Genomic DNA, 20,123 nt, shown 5'->3' on the forward strand with positions numbered 1-20,123 from the left:
TGCGCTGTCACATTTGCCCGCCCGTGCTGTGGTATACAATGTTGTCAGAGGCTGGGCGGGATTCGTGCGCATGTCAGCGATGGCAGCATGGTGCGGTTGTTCAAGTGTATATGGCTCATATGGCTGCAGCAAAGAGAATAGGGAAAGAGACGAATAGTGTGAAGCCAAAAATACCTTATTGAGCAGACCAATCATGCAATGTAAATAAACATTACTCATGCCTGAGCTGGAGGAGATAAGTATTGTACATCTATTAAAAAAGAAATTTCAATTTTCGTCAGAATTTGGTTCAATCGTGATTGTGAGGTGCATTCTAGAGTATATGTATGAGTAAAAACAAGCTTTAGAATTATTTCATCTCTTTGTTTCGAAAAGCGCATCGTTTGATAAACAAATCCAACGATCGACATACGGTTTGCTTTCAAAATATAATAGGAGTCATTTAAAGTGCTGCCTGTGGAAGCGGTTGCCAAAATTCTAGTGTTGAAATGATCATAAAGGGAGTGTTGCTGTTTTGACTGATTTTCACTCTTCGTCTCTTTCCCTATTCTCTTTGGGCTGCAGCATGGTGGTAACGGAATTTATTTTCTTTATGCGGAGTTATGTGAAGCATATATAATTGACGTAGACTTTTTAATGAATTTCTTACACAAACCAGCCAACTTATATCATAAGGAGGGACATGATCAGCCCGTCTAGAGCATAATCCGGAAAACCCAATTTGCGCCGCGAAAATGGCAGACCACAAAAAGAAACAAACTGCTGTTACGTTCACGACATGAGTGTTACGCGAAGCTTATTGTTGCGGATTATAAAATATAATAAAAAAACAAAAGGATTAAACGAATGCATTTGTATGCCATCCGCTTGCTAACTGTTGCTGTCAAGAGCTCACACATTGCACTGGGAAGACTATTACGCTAGCGGTAATAATCATACTGATGGTTGCAGATGCTGGCTAATGTGACGTAGCTGGAAAATTTTAGAAACGATTTTTTTGCGATTGCTTGCGATTTATGAGATCCTTGGAAAATATTTTCTTTTTTTTAATATGAACCGATAAATTCGCTATGAACTATAAAAAATAATTTTTGAAAGTGAATGAAATTTTAAATAATTTGAATTAATTTCATAAATCGACTTTTTCAGCTGCGTTGGTATTTGGTTGTTTAACCGTTGATGTTTAACGTTATTTTGAAATCTAAAATGGCGACTCCCTTAACCACAAAACAGTGACCACCATTATCAATATGGACGGCCTTTGAAAGGGGGTGGTCAGCGGACAATTGATGATTAAGCCATTTTTGAAATCCAAGATGGCTACTTCCGCTTACCAATTAATTCCCAAGTAATCAATAAACATTTCAACGCACCCTATTATCTGCTTTAGACCTACATGTAGGGTATTCTTGAAATGTCGTTATACCTGATGTAATGCTTTTGCCCGAATTGGTGAAATATTATGCTATTATTTTACAGAGATTGACAGCCCATACTTTGCATTACTAATAATAAGTGTCACATTTGAAAACCTGATTTCAGCACTACTCATTCTAATAAAAAGCTTGTTCGATTGTTTTTTAACAAGCTATTACAAGTTTTTATTTTGATTAGGAATCGAAAAATTGATGGTCTTCCAACCACTTTTTAACTGCGCGGGCGGTATTCTTCGGTTCATTATCTTGCATAATCTGACGCTTCATAGACTGTCGCGGTTCGCTCTTGGTGCGATAAATTAGCAGTTGAAATGTTCTAGGATAATCCAAAGTACCGAATGAACATAGGCACATAAGTCTCAGAAAAGTTTTACTAAACGCAGCTAAGTAAATTGATAAGCTAGATGTACCGAAATCCTTCTCTAAGGGATGACAGTAATACTGACGTATATGCTGTTATCCGTAACGCGTATGGTAAGTACAATCCCGACGGAGAGATGACTGTGAGGTTTTCCTGGGCGCCCAAAAGAAAGTTGGCGGTCTCTTATCCATTTTGTCGTCGAGCGAGCAAGTCCTGATTGGCAGAAGTAGTCGCAAAAGAAGTTGCGAAGTTGTGCGCGGTGTTACGGTGTAAAAGTTGGTGGAAGTGAAGTTTTCCCGCTTTGTATCTTGCGTATATAACGTGAAATAACGCGAATTTTCGATCGCGCTCCGCGAGTGGCAAAGTGACTAGAAGCAATCTAGAGGGTAGAAAGGCTTACGGAACAGCCATTTGTCCAAACCGCGGAGAAGATTGATTGTGCGTCGTTTGCGAGACGGAGGACAGTGCATTTGGTAAGTCTTTTTACTTCTGCTGTTTTTTTTTTAGATTATCTCTGAGCTGTGCCTATTGGAAACGGTATTGCGAATTCCGGCGAATATTTCCACTGCGGATCCGCCGCGTTTCTTTTAAAGTTGCTGCACCGACACCATTTTGTGCGAGTCTCCATTGAACCTACCCTGGGAAGCGAGTCCGGGCATAAAACGCTATCGGCACATCCACTGCAATACAGTGGATGGCGCAAAAGTGCCGATAGTTTAAAGTCTGCATTTTGCAGCATAATTGATCAGCTTCCGGAGGCTCAAATGTTGGTTGGTTGCGGCAATAACTATTTTCCGCTCTAGCATTCATAACGCTTGGTATCCGTGAGAGACGCAAAAACGGTACAAGACTTTTTACTCTCAGCAAATGGAAGAAAAAAATTAGCATAAAAATATTGGACCTTTGATCCGGCACATTGAACCAACTCCGTACCAAGAGAAAGCACTCTCAATCATTCAGAATTTTCTGAATTTCGAACCAATTGTTTCCCATCAAATCCAACCATTTTAAGCCTTTGCGTCGGCTGATCATGATCATTTCCCGTCATTTTTTTCGAATCCACTCGCTGCGATTATTTTTCTTTCACTAATTCTTTGAGCAAAATCTGTTTTGAAAATGACATCTTCGACCCCTTTTCTCTATAACCTTGCACCATATTCACTGAAAATACGCTTTAAGGCAATCTTCCATGTGTCTTGAATATACGTACAATAGTATTTAAACAGTAAAAAAGGGAAATAACGAAATTCTGATCAGTTAACGGAAGTGGTCCAATTTTTATGTCGCGTGGTTCTTGAGGCATCCCTGTTAAAATGTGAAATTAATTTGTATCCCATTGCTGTTCACGCCACAAAGTTAGAAACGCTCATTGTCACATCATTATTGTTTTGCCCGTAACTGTATGTTGAAATATGTAATTTAATAACTGGAGTACATAACTGGATATGATTCAAGGAAAAAAGCAAAGCCGTGGTACTACATTCCTTTTCGATAGACTTCGTATTCTTAGAATAGAGGACGTTTCATGACTGAAGTAGTTATCTTAAATTTCAAAGTGGTGTCAATCATCAATTATCGATGTCTACTGACCACCCCCTTTCAAATCGAAATCAAATCAAAGCTCTGAAAAAATTACCAACTCTTGCTCTCGCCTATATCGGAAATTTGCAAAAAATAAATTGCGTACATTTGGAAAACAATCTGTAGGTTTACAAAGACTACATGGAATGGATTAACGCATCTGTTATGAATGAAACCAATACACCAATACAAACGTCATACCTTTGAAGTCGTCATTGCATCGAACATTGAAAGTATCGGAAACATGAAAATTTCTTGACAAGTGCGAAATTTCATTGTAAAAAATGACGAGAAAGATCTCTCACGTAGAGAAATAGCACAGAGTTTAGAGTAAGTTACTCAGCTACTCGTAAAAGTGAGAGAAGTTACAATTTAAAAAAAAACAACCAGCCGTGCTACCAAATAAAATTTGTCTGTAAACATATCTACAAGAACAATTCGTCTACGATTGCAGGAAGAAGGACTTAAGAACAATTTTGCAGCGCAACGACCATTTATCGATAAAACAAATAGAATCAAATGACTGGAATTCGCGAAAGAACATGTGGATACACCCGTTGCTTTCTGGAAGAAGGTTCTTTGGTCTGGTGAAAGCAAGTTCGAGATATTGGAAACCAAGCATCGATCGAGAGTAAGGGGAAAACCAGATGAGGAATTTTCGCATAAAACATTGGAAAAAAAACGGATGGCGGAGGTGGTAACATAATGATGTGAGGATGTTTTTCGTGGTCAGGAGTTGGAGAATTGGTTAAAATCAATGGGATAATGGCTGCAGACAAATACATTGACATCCTATTCGAAAATTTGGAAGCATCCTTACAGAAGATTGGGCTCGAAAGTGACTTTGTTCCAACAAGACAAGGATCCGAAATTTGCAGTCCGCAGAACCCAAACTTTTTTTTCGTGGATGTTGCATAAAACTGTTGGAAAGGCTCCACAGTTCCTTGACTTGAATCCGAAAGTAAATTTATGGTCTATACTAAATTCAAAATTGTATAAAACCAACGTTACCATCAAAAATCTTCTCTTCGATGCTTTACAAACGACATGAGAATCAATTGACCAGAGTTATCTTTAAAACCTCGTAGTAAGCATGCCACGTCGTCTAGAAGTTGTTATTATTAGGTGAAACAATTTTGTAACTAATTCCGTAAAATGTACGACTACTTAAAATTACGGCAATAATGGATTATGTGAAAGCACCATTTATCTGCGCCATGATTGGTCCGCACAATTCGACCAAGCGAGCGTTACTAGGACTGCCCTTTGTCATCCAATTAACTGCGACACACGTATAAACCAAGGACAATAAGAAAAAAATCGTCATTTTACGTTTAATCGTCGTACCAGCCGCTCAGTGTACTGGGGTGGGGTGAAAGGTTCTGTTTCGATTTTGCAATTCCAATAAATCGAACTAACATAGGAAAAGTAGGCTATCGATTGATATTTCTTAACACGAGAACAATCAACGAATAATGAAACTGCAGCTTCAAATCATCAGTGTGAACTAGTTCACACCGAACAACATACAGCACCTCAGCACCTTAAAAAACGCTGTAAACAGTAAGGTTCCCATAATGCTTCCTTGCGGTCAGAACATGTCAAATTTTGGTCAACAACGAAACCATATGTTGGAAATTCAATTCAGGTTCCCTTAATAAGTTACCGGCGACAAGATTCCATCAAAGTGGTGACAGCACACCACCTTGAGGACATCCTCAGAAACTCTCCGCTAGTCCAAGCGAAGAATGAATATTTCGGTTGCTAAGGATGGCGTGTTTCCAGTTCGTGATACTTTCTGATCTTGCACTGCTTCCACAAAGGATTTAAAAGACAAGTTGTCAAAAGCTCCCTCAAAATCTGCGAAAACTTCCAAGCTTGATTCCTCGAAAAAGTTTTGTTACAGACAACATTGCATCACAGGGTGATAGTAGATTTACCCTCGCAAATACGCGTGTTGGACTTATTTGAGGAGGAAAGAGGTGAGACTGGTCAGCTCGGTATGTACCAACCAACAAGATCAACTCTTCGTTCAATTATGCACAACACACCAGATTAAGCATTGGACACAATATCCTATACAGTTCGGTTCGATCACCGGCAAATACTTGCAAGCTTGTTAATAATAGAACGCTATAGCTAAATGCGCGCCGTGGAGGGAGGAAGATCTACGGTAAACTCGAACGGAGCTTGTGGTCACGCTCCGGTGAAGGAATTCGTGACGATTCGTAAGCCGGGCGAAAGCATTATTTCCACTCGGATCAGGATATCTACTACACCCATCTGTAGTAGCTTCTGGTTGCTTGCGTGGGAGTTGGTGTAGGTGTAGCTACCCAGAGTCGGCGGATGGCTCTGGTAATTGCTCTGTATGGAAATTTATTGCGATTGTAGGATTTATCGTGCGGAATAAATTGCGTCGCTGAATGTTTGGTTTGGGTTTTTTTCTTCCTTCCGGTTCGTGGCGGAGGCAGCTACCGGATAGAATGACAGAGGCAAATGCAATAAATAGGATAATTTTTCTGTTCGATTTTATTGTTGTCAACTAATCAGCTAAATGGATTTGACGGTGAATAAAATTCGCAAATTGTGCTACATACACACAGCCAAGTCGGTTCGTAAGAACCCGTTGCGAAGAATCGAATATCATAACTTTGTATTATACTTTTGGCGGAGTCGAATGACGTCTTTTTATTATACTGATAAAAACATTAAATTAATTCTAGAGTGTATCATCGCATCCTTTCATCAGTGAGATATAAACGTGGGTTATTTCCGCCTTCTTGGATCAATTTTTCTTTCACTGGGATCTCAAGGATTCGCCTTTGTTCATACTACGAATCAAACCGAATTCTAACGCTAATTTGCTAATTAATAAAATGTTGCTAATTAATAAAACGTATTTAACTCAGTAGTCTAAATTATAGCAGCGCCATCCAACACAACCCACGGAAATGCGAATATGAAACTGCCTCATTCTGCAAAAAAAAATAAAATCAATTCTCATTCATCCACCTTTTTTGTTGGAGACGAACCACTGCGACCAGTATTTAGATTTATTGTGGTAATTTATCCACTTTACATACCTTTTAGTGATAGCCTCGAAAATCTTTGATTTGATTGTCAAATGTTTATTAGGTTCCCTACTGACACAGCTAACCTCACTTTTCTAGACAGTTCAGTAGTGCTGTTTACATGGACAATTTCGTGAATGACCAGATCGTTCGAAGCAAATCACAAATAATATTTCAAACTCCACGTAAACAGTACAGGTGAAGATTCAAAAATGAACAGTTCATTTGCAATGCGAGTACAAAGAATTCAATTATTGTATCGTCGCGAAAAATAGTTCAACGCTTGCTACGACCCATTGAATATTTAAAATGACGTTATTAAATGAGTGCGATCAATGCTGTTATCAGTGTTACCAAACGATATTTTTTTCGCAATTTAACTTCATTTCGTTCACTATTTCCTGGATATAACCCGAAAATTAATCCGCATCATCAGATATCAGAGCTAATAGTATTGACCGAGCCATTAACGCAAAAATCCTGTAAAAATGCTTCAATTACTTCACCCAAAAAAACGCGAATCCTCGGAAACGTTAATATCTCATCATAAAAGCGAAATGATCATTTAAATCTCTCTTCAGACTGCTGATAAAAAAGCTTTCATTAATTTGTTTTTTTACTTATCTTCGGATCCAAGAAATATAAGTTATTTGGCGTAATTAAATAAATTGTGCTTGAGAAAGTATACAATTCACAGGAAACAGCCCAAGCCAACAACCGGCGGAAAATGAACGACGACGACGACGACTACGGGAAGGAATAAGTTGCCCGCCCCTTTCCCTTCGACCTTCAACGATGCGATAGCCATTATCCGTGTCCGGCACTCTTATCCCTATAGGACAAAGTCGCCTTCTAGAAGCGTTCCCCCTTTTTTCTGATTTTACCAACGAACTGGCAAGAAGTATGTATATGATTAATTTGTTCATTCTCGTGATTTATCCCGGAGTTCAGGGCCAGGGTTGCTGCGCAGCAACAGCCACCACCCGCCGCCTACTATGTATAGAGATGTATGCGGTTATAGATCGTAGGAACTGGTAAGCTTTTTTTCGATTGGGCGTTGGTAATTTTTCACTTGTTGGTTCTCTTTTTGTTGCTGGTAGTAATATAAATTTTTGTTTCGACCTGTGGCCATTTGCAATGATTTATCAGGAGTCATTCTATATAGTAAAAATATTTCTTTACAATATTTTTATTTGTGAAATGTAACTAAATAAGTTTACTTAATTTTTGCCCCATTTCGAAGAAATAAAGCATTGATAAAGCTGTTTTTTATGTTGTTATTGTCGTGCCCTTTCGTCTATTGAAAATTTATATTTTAATGATAACTCTCCAACTTCGAAGAGTATTTTTAGTTCTTCTAATGATTTTTTTCTTCAAAAATATAGTTACTAGATTTTTGAGCTATTAAATCTGGATTTGAATAAGAATTTGAAAGCATATTTTTAAAGTTAAGAAAGGGAAATTTGGAGAGTCAAATAACGACGCTTTTTTGAATTCCCTAACCCTAAAATCATCCTTATCAAGTGAGCCATAAACTTGAAATAAAGACAATTCATACGTTTATTGGGAATGTAATTTACCTTTGGAAAGAACTACCAATTTTTTTGCTTACCGAGCAATATAATTGGTCGATAGGCAGTTTATGCAAGATAATTCGTTGAAAACAAGCACACGCCACTCGTTTGTTCCAAACCACACTAGTCATTTGAGAAAGTCAGATTGCTACCTGTCGCTTATGTCACCAGACTGCTCACGACTCTGCCATCGAATCGACTCACATCTCCAATAACACCGAACAACAATGAACAAAATGAAAATAATAGAAAAGCATGTTTCTTTTTTGGTTAGAGCAGCGTCTACCATTTTTATTCAACGCATAGGCTAAAATAGTAGGGGCACTTGATTCGAGAGAGCTCAAAATTGAGTATTTTACCGTTTTCAGGCCATTGTTGTTATTATATTGGTTCTTCAGAACGAATTATTCAGTGTATTGTGATGGTCTGATGAATGCACCACAGCCACCCCCAAAATCAACCTATTATGGTGAATCAAGTAGGCATTTTTCAATGAATTGTTGAATTTCATTGGCTACGGTCATGACAACAAATGAAAATGAAATGTAAATACTTGTGCTTACGTCTCCACGACCTCCTCCCTCAAAACGATCATTCCCGCACACAAGTGAGCAACATCCGAACACGTTTCAATATTTCAATTAATTTTCGTTTCACGCGCCACAAGTGTCACATAATTTGGCTCAGCCTGCTTGATTAATCGCAGTACGATGACTGTGCTGGCAGTTTTTCCGGCCGCAGAGAGCATTGGCAACATCATCGCGTGGTGCGGTGGTAGTAGCATCAGCAGTAGCGGCAACAGCAGCAGCAGCAGCAGCGACACTTCGGATGCCGCAGAGTTTAATTATGATTACAACTTTCTTAACGGCTTTGGCAGCTGCCGGGCTCCCGAAAAGTAGATGACAAACCGTCACGATACGGGGTTGTTCAAATTCGAATCTGATAGTCCCTCTGGATAAAGGCTTGCCATATCTATCGTTTGTTTACCATTTATCTGTCAGTGTCATTCCAATCGAGAGCGAGACCTGTTAATGGCTCCTTGCTTAAGAAGGATTCGAAGATTTTCCTCGGATTAAATCCCATTGACAGTTCTCGACACTGACAGCTAAATGCGATAGAGATGGCGAGCTTTTATACCGGAGGGATTCAGCGTCTTTAGTCTGAATAAAGATTCGACGCCTCAATCGTCAGTGTCTGTCAAAAGAATTGAAATCGAGAAAAATCTCTTCGAATCCTCAAACGACATTAGAAAGTTCTCTCGTTGTCACAAATTAGGAATTTTATTCTTCATTTAATGACTCAATGCGCTACGATCCTATAGTGACACTAAGAATCCAAAAAGGTCGGTAAAGTAGATTTTAAATATTGAAAAACGTAATTTTCCTCAAAAGACACCTGACAGCAAAAAGTGAACATCTCCATTCTTCAAGAGGCGTGCTACAATCAAAAACTAGCGAAGCTACACGCCAAATTTACGAGTCACGCCGAGTTGGCTGTCTTATTTGGCGGCCGTAAAATATCATCTCGTTATCAGGCCAGGACAATTTTGTCTGCTGTTATAATGGTGTCACAATTGCCACTCCAGCTGTGTAACTGGAGGAGGCTCTTTCCCCATCCCCACCTCTTTGGGATCCTGACAGTTGATAACCAAATTAGCTAGGATATTCATTAATAAATGTGCCTAATGGAAGTAAATTAACCCTTTGCTACTGGAGCTTGTTTTCGAATTTTGTCATTAACTGGGATCCTGTTGTTACGGGTTGCTTCCGGAAACAAATCCAGTCGTTTGTTATGGTCTTTAAGTTGAAAATGTTGAAATTTTGGAAAATTACATCGTTTGGCTACAATATTTTTTTTCTGTGGGTACTTTTGGGGTAAACTGGCCACCCTAACAGAATCAACAGGGCTCTCCGCTGACAGCTTCGTCTATCACCGGTTAATGTCCAGAGGTGCAACAGTTTGCGGTTCTAGTCAGTCAATTTACGACATGTTATGTAGAAAGTTCCTTCCGACCGGCCGGGTCTACAACGGACGCATTCTACCGTTTTGTCTCCATTGGCAGCTTCAGCAGGGGTCCTCAACTTTTAGATAGGGAGCTTTGCTCATTTGTAGGAACCTCCCTAGCTATGGTGGTGACGAATTACCGGAATATTTCCTCCCCGAAAAGAATCCCGGAAGACATCGCAGTGCTTTTCCCAGGGAAGGCCGCTGCCCTACTTGCTGCATTCTTTTTGGCTGTTAGCTGTAAAGGAGAGCAAGGCTCGTTCGACTTATCCTGCACCACCAACACTTCTGACCGAACCACGGAACGGTACTTTCGACGAGAATTGCTCACGTCATATACGCACACTTCACTCACAGGCGAAACGATCGACGTCTGTCTTCAACCTTAGTTCATCACGGCCGCCCTTCACACTCGACGTAAACAAACCGCCCTCCATCGCCGCCGTCACATGCTGAGTGGTGAGTTTAGCAGTTCTTTGCACAGCAAGCGGAGAATCAGAACCTAACTAAACCCTACCGTTCATTCACACGAAGCACTATGAAATAGTTCACAACACAACAACAAAAACAAAATGCGAACGATAATATGAAACTTTGGTGAGCATAATTTTTCCAAAAAAATACACACTACGGCGAATGTGAACAATATTTGGGTATTTTTCCACTCACTGCTAAATTGTTACCCTGACAGGTTACATACTTCGCCGAAGGATGTACTAGGAGACGCTGCAGATTTGTGATTTTTTGAAGCATTGATTGTTACTTTGGAGGTAGAGCTTAGGCCAGGGTTGCCACCCCTCCAGGTTCGACACAGTTTTCCGGGACGATCTTTAGGTCTTCGGGTTTTACGTTAATTTCTCCGGGTTGGTCGAGACAGCGAATCATTTTTATTATTTTGTTATTGAATTTAACTTCATCTTTCCAATATATTTTAAAAGTGCAAGCGCTTTAGAACTACTTGGGCTCGAATTTGTTTTTGTGAAGGGTTGACGGAGACCGAACCTTGGTCCTTAATGTACCATGTACTTATTTACGGACGGCAACGCGTGTTCCCTTCTTCTGTGCTATCGTTTTCGACCCCTGCTGCGACTCCTTAACTGTTAGCTAAGGAGGTTAATTAGCCCCTTTGTTAGAATCTACCTGGTAACTGTGGTGACGATTAACCGGATTCTTATTCGTTGGATTTGTCACTCACAATGCTTTTGGGACGGCGCCGGTGGTTGAGTGGTATGCGTGATCGCCACCCATCCCAGTTGGTGTGGGTTCAATCCCAGCCGAGGCCGTTGAGATTTCTCTGAAGTAATGAAAGCTGTGGTTAAGTCTTCCTTCGGAAGGGAAGTAAAGCTGTTGGCCCCGGTCCATGAGTTTGATGAGTCTATATCTAGTTATTAATAAATATCCTCCTCCCGTGATACTTGTGGAGTGCACAGTAGTATATACGGCCTCTAGCAAAAGCAAGTATCGGACTAACATTCCTTCCCTTTCCTTCCGCGATCTACGTTCGGGCCTGGCCGGCGCCGGTATTGATCAATAAACACTTCAGGATTACCAGGATTTGCACATTGAAAGATGTTTCGATACTCCCAAGCGTAATTATCTACTGATTCCTGTGCAACTTCAACTAGTCCAGATCGATAACGGAATATCAGCCAGGAGTGGTCGCACAAGCTCAAACTTAAGCTCACAGCGAGAGTGGTTAGGGTGCTTTGGATTCATTGCGCTAAGCAAGGGAAGCGATATCATATAACTAGCAAAACAGAAAAAAAACTCACAAGCTCGAAAAAATCGCAATTTACATGTAAACAAAACAGAAGCGTGGTATTATATTTTCCCAGAACGGTGGATGTGAGTAACATTTAGTTGTTATTTATTAATAAAGGTTTTAACCTCAATAGTCATTCGTCTTTTCGGAAATAATATATATTTTTTTATACAATTTAAAAAACGAAAACTATTGTGGTTGTCTATTCTGGATTGCACGTAATCCTTCTCAGGGGCTCGTTATTTCCATTGTTCAGCTTATCGCTTGCTGCTGATTGGTCGTTCAGTCTTCCCTCTGCCTCGTTCTCGTAAACTTCCACTTCGTTGTCGCTAGAGCAGTTTTGATTCTCACTGTTCGTTTTTTATGCTTCTTGTGTTTGTAAGCAACTTTGGTGTATTCGTCTTCACTCGCACACTGTTCGTCTTATTCGAGTTTGGGTAGATCGCGTCAGTATTCACTCGTCTTGCTCACCGTAAGGGGAAGCGAGCGAGACTTTGCTGTTACTGTCTTGTATAAGCGACGCGGGTAAAATTAGTTCGTTTGCTTTACTGTGAACAAGTTGTCCGTTTTTAGCTTCTGATCTGCGCGAGAACAGGGTGCAGACTGACTAACATTCAGTAATTTTCCACCCAGTGCCGATTTTATACTCTGACGGGTTGCAAAATAATGGAAGAGAGTATACTTGCCACTGTTCAACTCATTGGGTAATTAAAAGGAATGAAACGTCAGAAACCATACCCATATTTATTGTGAAGTCTACCCCCAGATACTTTCTAACCTCCTGGTTAAAGTCTCACTAGAGGTGGTAACCCATAAGCATAAGCGGCATTGGAAAACCCTGGCAGGCAGTTATCATTTTTGCCTCAAACTCGTAACTCAGATTGCAAAATAATGTTTGACGTAGAACTATGTCTTTATTTTTGATAACCGAGTCCACGTTGTAAATTAGACAAAATTGATATCTAATGAAAAGTTGATGGATTTTGAACACTTATAATTGGATCTTTTCAAATTTTCGATTTTTTTATAAGAATTCTTCTTAGATTTTTTTTTCTAAGAATTCTTCTAAGAAATGATTCCAATAGATAAAACCAAATTCAATTTAATTATGCCATGGCCTCATATAAAATAGTTACCCAACTCATTTGTATCGTCTTGACAGGATGGAGTGGACGAAACAAAAATGATCTGGCAACGCTACATAATCGAAGTAAGCTGGGCTGCTGTCGGTTTGTTGACAATCGACTTTTTCAAATATATTTTGTAACCCGTCAGGGTAACAATTTAGCACTGGATAGAAATTACCTATTTGTGTGTTGACATGTAAAATTATGCTCACCGCTGTTCGGTACCGTTCGCTTTTTCTTGTAAATTTTGTTCATTTTCGCGTATGTGAACGGTTATGTTCGTGCAGCTAGGTTAGATCATTTTTGTTTGACATTTGAGTATAGTTAACATAGGGTTAGATAAGCTCCAATTCTCCGATTGCTACAAAAAAGAGGTGTATGGATGCCGACTGACAGCTTCCAGCGGCAGTGCGGTTTCGTGTTTTGTTTTGGTCGTGAAAAAGGCGGCCATCGTCAAAAATCGGAAAGTGACGAACCACGGCGAATAACAGACGTCCGTAATAAGTTTTGTGAGACAGTTTCCGCCACTAGAGAACAGTTTCAGCGTGCACGTGCGACGGCAAGCTAAGACCGTCGGAAAGTGCCGGCCCGTGGTTCGGGCACATTGTATAGTGTGGTGTCGGGTCGCCGGAAAAGGGAGCTAAGCGCCAAGGAGTCACTCGCTTCCCCGGCTAAGTATAGCGGACGCGGAAGACGCCTTTCCGCTCTCGCTGTGAAGGATAAGCCGAACGAGCCTAGCTCTCCTTCACAGTTAAACATCAAGGAGAGCGAAGCAGGTCGGCCAAAGGTGCCACCTGGGAAGTACACTGCGGTGACTTCTGGGATCTCTCGCGGGGAGCGAGTAGATCCGGCGATAATTCGCCAACGTCGCTACGGAGGTTCCAAGAAAAGAGTCAAGCTCACCTCCCTAGCTAAAAGTCAAGGACCACTGCCGGAGCAGCCAACGACCAGCAGATGAACGCGGCCGTTGTAGTCCCGGCCGGTGGGAAGAAACCGCCTTCGCACCAGCAGCAGTTCGCCGAGCAGCACACAGTGCAAGAAGAGGAAGCGGGGGAGTCGGTAAGTTTAATAATTTATTTTTTTGTGTTTACTTTTTTTGTTGTTACGATAATCAGAAATTCTGTAGAGGCACCCTGGGCCGCCCTGAAAAGAAGGGTCCGCCGGGCAAACCAGAACCCGACTAGTGGGCTAACCCCTACTTACATTTACTTACAATTTGCATTTGGATAAAACTTTACATTTTTGATATAATGGCGTTGAACATTTTAAAAATGTATCCTATCATTATCGAAATACCATGAATGTTTCTTTTTCGGCAAACGAACCAGATTCAATTATCGTGGCCTATCTGCCAGCGCAAGGCTATCACCAGCGACCCTTGTCACAAAAGCAATAAGGTACGATAGCAATAAACATGTAGCTCAGTACGAATAATTTACCCGTTTAATAGTCAGTACACTTTGCACTGATAAGAATCCTTTTTCCCCTTCAATGTACGCTCTTCAATTTCAATTAGATAATGTCCCCATTTATTTAGCTTTTCAAGAAACCTTCGATTTATGCTTAACAATGCGTTAAAACCCACCGAAATCAGATAAAAACCTGCAAACTCGGGTCAAATCTAGACCCGGCAGCCAATTAACGATCCCTCTAAACTGACTAAATGCTAATTCCGTGAGTTAGAATAGGCTTTATTCAATAAAACTGAATGTCACTTGCAAGTGACAAAAATCGCTGACACCAAGAGTAGGGCGAACCCAACAAACTAACATATAAACATTTTTTTTCCATGGTCTACTCCGAACCACCACTGAAACGTCAATCCCACTTCAAAGCTCCATTATCGGGGAAGCCAATAGACAAGCCGGAAATCAACCCACCACTTCACCGTGATGGTCTCGATTCGCGCAGACACCGGATCGACTGTGATTAAGCACATTGCATCGACAAATTCCGGCCATCGGGAGGAATTGAAACCACGTGAGCCACACACACACACACCAGCTAACCAGCTATAATACAGGTACCCTTTTGTGCGAGTTACCCATGGCAACATAAGCTCTTTTTCGTCAGTATCTAGTTGCATTTGTCAGGTGAGGTTTTTCTATGGAAAGTCGGTCGGATTACCGGTTGCGGGCAAACATATACAACAGCAGCAAACACACACACATACACACACGGACGCAGGAAACCGCCATCAATTATTTTTGTTTGGGGAGCAAATTGTATTGGCAGCCAGGGGCAGCTTTCCGGTGAATCGCACTGGTAGTTTCTGTTGTCATCGTTGACGGCGGGATTGTTGTCGGTCAGGAGCTAATTAATGTTACATTTTAAACCTATTTCGAGGAAGGTCCCTCATTGAAATGATCCGATCAATTTATGCATATTTTTGCTTTATTACATTTTAAAGTTTCATAGTGCCACGTCGATTTTGGCAATGGAGAGGGTTTTATACTATAGCACCTATTAGTAGCCTTTGAATTCCTATTTTAACTAAAAAATAAATTCACATTACTAACTCACAAACGATTCGATAATACGCGTATCTACTAGTATGTTCTAGTGCACTTTTATAACTTAGAAATGCGACACTTTCAACCACACCGACGATCTAGTACGACGATTATTTAGCTAAAATTTGTAGTATTTCTTTGAACATCAATTATCAAATTTCTAATATTATCCTTTTCCAAAAAGATCTTTATTTTTGTGTTCTAGTATTTTTTAACATTTTGATCAGTCAAAGTTCCAGTTTGCATCAACGAATGGGGACTGGGAGTAGTTATCCATCCTCAACGTGCACGTTTCGAGTCATCGGGGAAGGAAAGGATTGTTAGTCAAGGTCGTAACGTGGTCTTCTGGCGCCCTTGGCGAAGTCTCATTTTACACCTTTTTAACCTTTGAATTTTCCTAAAAAGAACCAGCTGATGTTAATATAACTGTCGAATGAGACTCGTCATCATAGACTCCGATTTCCCGTTTAAAATCATACACATTGAACTCGGTCGGAAAGTGTCTGATCTTCTTTCGGCTCAAGGATAATCCGCTGATATATCTTAAGCAGGCATTGCATTTATCGCTCATATGAGTAAATGCGCCCGGATAGTTTGCTACTGCGACAATAAAAACTCACATTTTCACACGAAAAGTTATTGGCACTCACACAACTTCTCCGGATAAATACAACGTGTTATTTCTCCGGATAAATAAAACAGCCGGAGAATGAGTGAATGAGTTTATCACGATATCCTTTTTGTGTTCCCTGCTTTGCTGTCGTTATTCCAAAACACGATAAAACAAGTCTATCATACTTCTGTGCCGCTTTTCTTTGTAATTAAGTGTATTTTTTGAAGTTTTTATCGATTTCCACGAAATTAAAATTTTATCACCTTCTCCGGTGAGAAGGAAAAAGTCAAATAAATTTTATCCGGAAAATCATTCTCACGCTATTTGTGGAGACGGAGAATTTTGCGACTCATCTTATCTCGGAAAAGTTGGACATCGGATAAGCTACTTCTCGCGTGAGTGAGAGAGAATTACAATCCCTGATCTTAAGATTTCACTAGAACTGACTCAGAAATATACAGCAGTGACTGATGTCTCGAAAGTTCGCCCAGATAAGCTCAACATGACAAATGACGCTGCTAACAACAAGTCTTGTAAAAAGGACTACATATCCACTCACAAAGTTGAGATCGACGGTGTGGTCACCGGTTTGAGCTTATCATGGGTGGATCTACTGAAGCCGGGTTTCTCTGTTTAAAGAGCCCATTGCTCTAGTAAGCAAAGATTTTGATTGGCGATAGCACTCGTAGCGGGTGACCTTTGTCGGGACTGCTTTGCCTGATTACATCTTTTTCGACAGGATTCCTCTGCCTGTTCGGCTGTTTGTACCATTCGTCATGCTTTATGCATATGAATACAAGCAAATGGGCTATTGTAGTAGTGGTAGTGCGCCGAGATGGCTCCTGAATGGAGACTGCTGGAAAGTGTGCATATTGTGGGGAGAGTCCACATGATATATTTACAGGCCCCGCATACAAACACCGCACGAATCACTTGAAGCTTCCTTGCAAAGACTAAAACTACTCTCTTGAAAGGCCGTCAAAAATAATAGTTGGAGGAAACACTGACACAGAACCAAACCAACCAAAAGGCTAAGGAGTTTCTAGCGCTTTCAGGAACACCAAAAATCCCTAGTAATATTTCAACCAGAGATTCAACTTAATGCAAAACTGGTTTGGCCTAGGCTGATCACCGACAACTTTATGATATTACCGGTAGTGCCTCGATACATATTGATATTTCAATATTGTTCTAACCGCAAGAGTCATTTGCCTCAAATTATTACGGTTAAAAAAATGCGATCGTCTATCTTGGGCGCACTGCTTGCTTTTGCGCGTGATCTTTCTGGGGGGCGAACTGTTATGACCATTATTCCCTTTACCGTTTGCTGCTCGTTGGTTGGTCTATCTGGCCTGTCTGTTAACGCTCGAGTAGTTTATGGTTATCGTTGGATGCTTTTTGTGTTTCTGAGTAACCTTGGTGAATCAGTCTTCTTTTTTGGTTATTCCATCGTTAGGTATACTGGATGTTTTCTTACTACAGTGCATGTACTACTCAAAAGTATCTGAAACTGTTAATTACAATGAGAACAATTAATATAATGAACATGATTTAATGTGCTAAAAACAAGTCAATGAATATGACAAAAAACATTTGTTCTTTGTGCTGATATGGCTGGTTTTTAATCTCTTGCAAATTGTCAATCGTCAACCCTCATACACGATTCAATAGTCATCATTCCCCTCAGACAAAACCATGCGTATTCTCCACGCACATTAAATGCGCTGTAGATTAGTTTCCTAATTGGTAAGATAGACACGTTCCAGTGTGACATCCGGCGGGCTAAAATCTCATGAAGTATTTCAGCAAAAGAATTGACCCACTGGGTTTCTGTTCCCATATCGTAAAAGACGACTTACAACAGATGTGGCTGTTGTCCACTAGGAAACTGATAACAGTCAATTGTCTTTCTCCTGACAAAAAGAAACCTAGAGGCCCTGTGTCATCCGGCGGATTGAAGTATATCAGCCAAGAATTGATCCGCTGGGTTCCTGCTCCCATGTTGTAAGAGGCGACCTAAAAAGGGTCTGGTCAAAGTGTTTCTCCGTGCCGACGAAGGAATGGTTGGCAGGAGTAAAATATGCCAGTCACGCACGGAGTATCGTAGGTCTTACCCTTGTCGAAATCGTCCAACATTTGCACAATCTGGCAGGGCAGAGGTGTTAGATGTAACTCTCTGCTCTGACAGTATTACGCATGAGTTGGCAAACTGGTGCGTACCCAACGTTATCTGATCATAAGCAGATCGTCTTTGATTATTTAAACGTCTCGCTAGAAATCGTCACATATCGTAATCCCAAATCTGCGAACTGGGGCCTACACATTGAGAGTTTGGCGACTAGGTTCATTGGGTATATTCTAACGTTTGAATCTCCAAGTAACTTCGATGAAGTTATGGATAAAATAGTTGCACCATAAGGAAATGTAGTACTCAACTGCCTTTTGGCACACAGTTTCCAGGCTGTACCGAGCCACCACTGGCGACTGCCCTGAGCTCTGTTCCGGGTAGTTCTGATTTTTGGGCATTTGCTCGTAGAATTGCGACAATCGAATGGATCAAATGGGCGATTGAAAATTTTGTTCCGTATAAGTCTCCGGTAAAAGATAGAATCATTCTAGTTGTACTATAAAGAGGATTTGAACACCTGAAGCATATTTTTAAAAAGATTCTTACTTGTAGTCTTGCAACAGGATACAAATCATTAGCGTGGCGGGAGATAATTGTAAAGTTCATTTCCAAAGATGGCCACGTTACCTATGAGGGGGCAAAGAGCTTTAGGCCGATCAGTCTGACCGCTTTCCTTCTCAAATCAATGGAACGTTCAATCGACCACTATATTCGGAATGTTAGTTTCATGTAATGCAACATGCATATCAGCTGGGGAAATCTACTGTCGCCCTGTTACACAATGTTGCCTACAACATTGTTAAAGTTTTTTTCGTGTAAAACAATCGAGTTTAGAAGATTTCCTTGATATTGAAGGTGGTTTTGACAACGTGTCTTTCGAATTCATTTTAGAAGCAGCACAAGATCATGCAGTATCGTTATATATCTTGTACTGGATACACGCAATGCTTAGCAACCGACATCTGTGCTCATCGTTAAGACAAGTAGACAATCGGCACTTCAACAGAGACTTTGCGGTAAAAGAATGTATTTTTGCTCTGACAGTCTGCCCTGAAAGCACTTAGTTTAACAGATTCGAGATCGAAATTAGTAATCGCATGTCGAACTCAAATCGAAGAACTTAGCATTTCAAATGCTGTATACGTTTTATGGATACCTGGTAGTTCCGCTATTACTGGAAATGAATGGGCGGACGAATAGGTTAGAGCGGGCACTGTGACTGACTTCGTTGTTTCAGAACCAGTTCTACCACTGTCGATAAGTTGGATAAAACACAAATTCGTATCCCAACATGCCAACCATGGAAGTACCTTGCAAACTTGCGTTGAAACTAAAACCTTTTTTCCGGATGTGAGTTCGAGAATGTCAAAAAAAATTGTTGCATTTTTTAAGCACAATTGTAGTATGCTAGGCAGGGAACCGACTGTATATTGTAAACTCAATTATCCCTCGGCATGATACTGTACCTTGATGTGGTCCGGGGGCTTTTCCACCAAAGCAGTATTACAGTGATTATATCACATAAACTTGGGATACGATTATTTTCTTTTGAGTTAAGCTACATTGTGATCAATTTTAGTACTTAACTTGGCGACCTTTATTATCCACTGCCATGGTCAAATAATATACAATGTGGGTTTAGGGCCCAATTCTCAGTACTAATGTATGTCTTTCATGTGATGATCATAAATTCAGCTGTATCTTGTACCTATCTAATCTATTACGTCTCTCATATATTGTCCTTTATTTCTTCTTTTCGAGTCCTATACTGCCATTCTACACCCGCCTTCAGCTGGGTCAGCAAAGATGGTGATAGTGAACGTCTTAACACTCACACATTCTCAAACGCGGTCTCAAGCATGAACCTATAAAAAAGCCCCCGCGCGCGCGGTTACGTATCGATCACGTCCGGAAGTCTATCCTTGATCCTAGAAGCCTAGGTCCATGCCTTCA

At 40.6% G+C, this 20,123-nt stretch overlaps 1 pseudogene; it reads left to right on the top strand.

Moving 5' to 3' along the window:
• Window positions 1–13,870: 13,870 nt before the first annotated feature.
• The window catches only part of LOC131693398 (uncharacterized), a 137,876-nt pseudogene continuing 131,623 nt past the window's right edge, over window positions 13,871–20,123 (top strand).

The sequence above is a fragment of the Topomyia yanbarensis genome, chromosome 1 (assembly GCF_030247195.1).
Source record: "Topomyia yanbarensis strain Yona2022 chromosome 1, ASM3024719v1, whole genome shotgun sequence".
Lineage (NCBI taxonomy): Eukaryota > Metazoa > Arthropoda > Insecta > Diptera > Culicidae > Topomyia > Topomyia yanbarensis.